The sequence below is a fragment of the Camelina sativa genome, chromosome 8 (genome assembly GCF_000633955.1).
Source record: "Camelina sativa cultivar DH55 chromosome 8, Cs, whole genome shotgun sequence".
Lineage (NCBI taxonomy): Eukaryota > Viridiplantae > Streptophyta > Magnoliopsida > Brassicales > Brassicaceae > Camelina > Camelina sativa.
The window spans coordinates 15224311-15231362 of NC_025692.1; positions in this window are offsets into that span (position 1 = coordinate 15224311).

Sequence of the window (7052 nt, forward strand, 5' to 3'; positions counted from 1 at the left end):
GTAGTCTTCCTGGATTATCAGATCCTAAAATCTGTGTAAGCATATTTTCCTTTGGATTCGCTGTAGCTGAATCCTGAACACCTTCATTGTTTATCTTTGATGCCTTTCTCTGCAAACAAATACCAAATTAATATACAACATCCACTTCATTAAGTCCAATTTATAAATTAATCTAAAAGGAACAAACGTAACATACAATCTTTTCAGCCGCATCGATGTTCACAGGAGTACCATCTTTCTTAGTCCGTGACTTCACCCACACTTTTAGCCTTGTCACCTTAGATGGTTCTGAACTACTCTTCACCAATTCTTCTCTCAATCTGATCATTCCTTTACGGCCACAAGTATGAGGTATTTGCTTCTGCCTTCTTCTCTTATATGAATCACTGACTACTTTAAAAGCATTACTAGTCTTATCTTTGACAAACTTACGCCATTCAGTTGTAGATACATTATTCGGACGCAGACCCATCCTATCTTTCAGGTTCTTAGCTCCTCTGACCTGTCCGACAAGGCGTGATTTAGAAGATCTCCACAGATATCCCATCTGCGTAAACGCAGCATTTTTTTTCTATTCTTCATCAAGATCAAACCTTGCCTGCATACAAAGTACACATGTGAGTCACCAACCTTTAGTAATTTAAACTTGGAAACATGTTAAAAGTAAATTATATTACCTGAATGGATTTCCACAGAACAGTTCTGATATCTTCACCAACCTTTTTCCAAGTCTCAATTGTGACAGGAACATGTTCCCGTACTAATGTACCTTAATAGGATGACAAAGATATTGACCCTCGACTACAAGGTTCTCCCATGATAGTATATTCAACGTGATGTCGTTCATTTGGTTCCTTGGCGATGTGTTTCATCTTAGTTGGTCCTCGTTTCTTTTTACGCTTTGGTTCAGTCACATTTTCAGCATCATCCAGAGTTTGATCTTCATTGTTAGCAGCAGCATCATTTGGAGTATCCTCTTCATTGTCAGCAGCATCATGAAATGGTTCTTCACCTGAACCATTCACTACATTGCCTCTAAGATCATTGTCCTCATCTCTTATCTCAGCCTCCAATTCGTTTAGTTCTTCCACAGGCTGTTGTTGAACAAGGTCCTCTACTAACTCAGCATCCACTTCATTAACTTCATTCTCCAAATCCTGATCAGTACCTTCAATCTGCTTGTCTACCAATTCCTGAGTTTCCAACTGTTTTTCTCCTAAATCGTTAACCTTCTTCGTTTTTTGTGTATGCTTTTTCGATCATGGACCATCTTAGTTCACCTGAAACAAAAAAAGCGACTTATTCAGCAAAACAGAGACTTGTTCAGCAAAACAGAGAATTATTCAGCAAAACAAACATCATAACCAATCATATATTCAAAAAAAAGTCAAAAAACAATTGTTTCACACATAAATCCCTTCACAGTCAGATCGGGCATTCCTAGCTTCATTAACCAAGTCATCTGCATCCATGTCGACTGGCAATGGCCCAACGTCTGCTTGTCCAGATTCAGCATCTTCTACACTGTATCTTCTTGTAGAACCTCTCATAGCTACATACCAACTCGATGATTCATCTACCCTTGAATAAAACACTTGCTTTGCTTAAGATGCTAGTATGTATGGATCTTTTGCAAATGAAAATTGACTTTGGTTAAGATTGACAAGGAAGAAGCCATCTTCTTCCTTTACTCCATTACCTATATTTGCCCATTGACACCGAAATATTATGTAGAAGACATTGTAATCAAGCAGTATAATATCCACCACTCTGCCATAATAGGACACAACATCAACCATTGGAGAATTGTCTTTTTCACTAGCTCTACACATTGTTGTGGCCTCATTTAACACACCACTGTTCTGAGTTTGCCTATCAACTGAAATTGTATGAAACCGATTGCCATTAACTATGTAACCCATGTCCAATCTTGCACATAGACGAAGACCATATGCTAACCATTTAAGTGTATCTTCATGATGGTCAGAATTGATAGGTATCTATTAAAAAAATTGTCAAGTGTCATTGACTATATTGGAAATAATTATATGATATATAAAACCTAGAAAAATACGAAACATACATGTTCTTTTAACCAGGAGGCAAATTTCTGAGTATGTGTACTCCATAACGTTGTCAAATCACGTCTACATCTTTCACTAGAATCTTGTAGATGTTGTAGGTGCATGCTTAAATTGAAAAAAAAAATGCTTCAATTACATGTAATTAATACAAACTTATGAAAGAGAAAGTTAATAAAATAACTTACTCTACATAAGGATCAAGCAGAGCCATATTATGAATCACAGCAAGATGTGCTATGTTCCCCTCATTTTCAGTAAGAGTACATGAAGTGGCTGCTGATATAGGATGACCCTCCAATATAGAGCAATTCTCATAATCAGCATTTCTATCGAGTTCCTCATCAGCATTTGTTGTCTTTTTCAAGAAATCACTGCAGAAATGCATGCACTCCTCAAAGAGATAGTCTTCAGCAATACAACCCTCTGGTCTTGTAGTGTTTCTTACAAAGTCCTTCATAACTTTCATGTACATGGGGATAAAACACCTGGAACTTATAAGTAACTCAGATTATTATAAAGAAACAAAGTTACAAGTTATAAGATTGTACCTCTCAAATGGGTACATCCAACGAAATTGAACTGGTCCACATAACCGAGCTTTCCTTCCTAAGTGTATTGTCAAATGCACCATTATATCAAAGAAACTTGGAGGAAAGAACCTCTCGAACATGCAGATAGTTTCCACAATTTCATGCTCGATTACAGAAATTGTCTCTCTGTCAATAACTCGCTTACACAGTTGGTTGAAGAAAGCACATAAGCGTCCAATAGCTATCCTAACACCTTTAGGTAACAAACCTGTAAGTAAAGTACATGCGAGATTAAAAACATAACAGCAAATTGTTGAAATAATAAAGTTAAAATAACTCATGGTATACCTCTAATTGCAACCGGAAGAAGTTGTTGCATCAACACATGATAATCATGTGATTTAAGTCCTTTACCGGTACAATCTTCCATCTTAATTCACCTTAAAATATTTGAACAGTAGCCATCTGGACCTCTGAAATCAAACAGGCGCTTACAGAATACTTTCTTCTCAGTTTTGGACAAAGATCAAGGAGCTGGAGGAAGATAGGTTCTTTTTCCACGGACTTGGGGATGCAAATCCTTCCTAATACCAAGAAGTTGCAGATCTTTTCGAGCATTAACACCATCCTTTGATTTCCCACAATGCAGCAATGTAGACACAAGGCTAGCGGCAACATTTTTCTCCATGTGCATCACGTCTAAGTTATGTCTGACCGGCATTTCCTATAAAAATTCAATCCAGATAATAAAAAGAATGATTAAGACTTTTATTTTGGGGAAAAACCCGAAAAATACGCCATCTAATTTTTTTTTGGCCGTTTAATTCCCCGAGTTATTAAATCTCCTAAAAAATACCTGGTTTAATTTCCGTTGTCTTTAAAAACCGTCATCTTATTAATATTAGTAGATCAATACCTAAAGACATAACGACTCTTAACTAAATGTTAACCAAGGTTAAAATTTAAACCCCACATGTTTAATTAAAGATATCTAATGACTATGTTGCCCTTCTTCTTCTCTTCCACAAATCAATTTCGAGTTTGAGAGAGATAGAACCCTAAAATTTCAAGAAATTAGATTTGGTTTGAGAGAATGGTTAGCTAATAACACTCAGAGAAAATGTAATCTCCACACAAACACAAACACACCTCTAGAAACCCAAATTTTTTTTCTTTTTTGTTTAAAGTAAAGCCACGATATTCAATCTGACTAAAACCCAGATCTTGCTCAATTAAATAAAAGTAGAAGGAATCACAAGTTTTTTAATTAAAGGGACAACTTTAAAACTCTCTTCAGCAACGACCCAGAAGAAGATCTCAATTGAACAAAGCTCACACTTCTTCAAGTTACAGGGAGGGATTAAATTAATAATAAATAAAAAATGAGAGGTTTTGAAAATTCAGCAATGGCGATCGAATCCTTTAATACACCACTCCCTCGAAATTGCAGCACGAAAATAAAATACTCGTGGTAAACTTTGGCTAACCATTCTCTCAAACCAAATATGATTTCTTTAAATTTTAGGGTTCTATCTCTCTCAAAATCGAAATCGATTTGTGGAAGAGAAGAAGAAGGGCAACATTGTCATTAGATCTCTTTAATTAAACACATGGGGGTTAAATTTTAATCCTGGTTAACATTTAGTTAAGAGTCGTTATGTCTTTACGTATGGATCTACTAATATTAATAAGATGAAGGTTTTTAAAAACAACGAATATTAAACCAGGTATTTTTTGAGAAATTTAATAACTAGAGAAATTAAACGGCCAAAAAAAAATTAGATGGCAGATTTTTCGGGTTTTTTCCCCTTTTATTTTTAAAAATATATGGTATATAAAGTATGGTAAAAACTAACATATAAATCATACCTTCCAATAAGGTAACTTAAATAAGATTGAGCGCTTCTTCCATCTGGATAGCTTCTCTTCATCTACCTCTTCTTCCTCTTCTTCTTCTGATTCATCATCAGTATTAGAAGCAGATTCAGCACAATATTTCATCTTCCTCTTTCTTCCAGTTACTCTTACATTTCCAAAATCATTTTTGTAGTTTTTGAGTATTTGATATAAGTTATGACCAGTCAGAATCCTACCTCTTCTTCCATGCTCAGATTTGACATCAAACCATGATTTCTTTCCTCTATAAACATGTTTGGGTTGCAGAGACTTCCGATGAGACATGTATATGTGCTTTCTGCAATTACTCAACCACAAACTGTATGTGTGTTTTCCGCAGACAGGATAACCCATATTGCCTTTTACTTTACAGCCTGCTAGATTTCCATATGCCGGAAAATCCTGTATGGTCCAGAGAAGCATTGCCCTTAACGTGAATGTAGTGTGACTGAATGCATCATACGTTAACTCTCCCTTCTCCCACAGATGGTTGAGATCCTCTATCAGGAGTTCTAAATACACATCTATATTGTTTCTAGGTTGAGTTGGACCAGGAATCAGCAATGCCAACATTATGTTCTCCTCCTTCATACACTTGTCAGGTGGCATGTTGTAATTCACTAGCAGAACCGACCATGCACTATAGTTAACATTCTTCATGTTGAAAGGATTAAACCCATCTGTAGAGAGTCCAAACCTAATATTCCTTTCTTCTGCAGCAAATGACGGGAACTTCTCATTCATTTGATCCCACATCACAAAATCCACCGGATGACGCATTTTTCCATCAGTGCTCTTATTAGTGAAATGCCATCGTAAGTCTTTCGCCATTTCCTCTGACCTGAACATTCTCTTGAGGCGTGGAATGATCGGAAAATACCTAAGTACCTTCTGTGGAATACCTTTCTTCACCTGGCCAGTTCTTGTGTTAATCTTACATCGTGAAGAATTACATTTAGGAAAATTGTCCAGCTCCTGGAACTGATGTCTAAATAAACAGCTGTCGTTTACTTAAGCGTCTATCTTTTCATATCCCATATCAAAAGATTTCAGAAACTTCTTCACCTCGTACAAGGAAGTGTGAAGGACATTATCCTTGGGTAGCATCTGTGACAAAGTCTCAAGCAGAAGATCGAAGCTTCTGTCAGACCAACCACTCTGTGTCTTTAGCCTAAAGAGTGAAACAATCGCCGAGAGCTTGCTGTGGTTGGCACAACCTGGATATAATGGTGTTTCTGCATCAGCTAGCTTCGCTAGAAACTCATCCTCTTCTTTTTCATCACCCTCATCAACCTCACTTAAATCACCCTGACTAACCAGCTCTTCATCTATAAACTCAGCAGCTTTGAACAACCCTAAAATCTCCTAGTTCCACTGATTTGCGTTCTTTCTACACTCAGTCCCTGATTTCACTTCTCCATGATGATACTAGTCCTCCTGTAACTTGTAACTCAAATTCATTCCCCTTGTTACTAGATGATCAACAACATCACCGGCTGAGTGACGATCTATGTTGCGACAGTCAATGCACGGGCAAATAATCATCGCATTCTCTCCTAAACCTGCAGTCACAGACCTCAGAAAATCCCAAGCACCTCTCTCATACACAGGATCAGCTCTGCGGTGAAGTAAGATGAAAGCAAAAAAAAAAAAAAATCAATGATAAAATTTGTAATCTCTTTAACATAACCATTAAACCAATATGTACATAACTATATAATGGTTTCACATACCTATTAAGATGAACTCATGTCTTTTCTACCATTATATGTGCTTACCCGGCCGGAAAAGAAAACAAACCCATAAGAATAACTCAAACACCAAACAAACTCATTCATAGTTTATAAAAACGAAATATCAAACATCTAACTCAGTCAAATCTCAAAATCCAATCAATCAAATATCCGTCTGAATGAGATGTGATTGTGACAACTAACCTCTGTGTTCTTGATATGTCTATATCATGTTTGGTTTCACACGCTTCAGGAGATTCCCGAACTGACGCTCTATCTTATTGTTTTAAGTTTTAGGGGTTCACATGTTTTTACTATATATACATTTTGTTAAGTCATGGTTTGGGACATCTTATCTTTTATCTCATTTTGTTCTTAAGTTTTTACCTAGCCACCGAAAACGTTCTGAGACTTGTAATCCAACATCTTTGAGTTTATTGAGTTTTTGCATTTGATTTCTTCTGAAAAGTTGTTCATCTCATTTTTATCTATCTTATTATGCTTGATTCAATGTTTTCCGAATTCGTATCTTTGATGATGATTTTCGGATCTGAGTAGTGTGGTAGTTCTTGAGGAAGGGATAGATTAGGTGGAGGATCTTAGGATGTAGAGTGTTTAAGCTTTGATTCGTATGATTCCCTTCTGGACTAAAGTTAGAAATACTTGTTCCTCTCTGATCAATTGGAACTAGGTCTTAGAAATTTCCGTACCCAAAAGGTATTCGATGAAATGTCTGATCAACTAGTGCCAGAGACTTACGTTCCTAGCCTAAGAGATTAGTTGTCTAGGATGTTTGTTGACGTGAATGA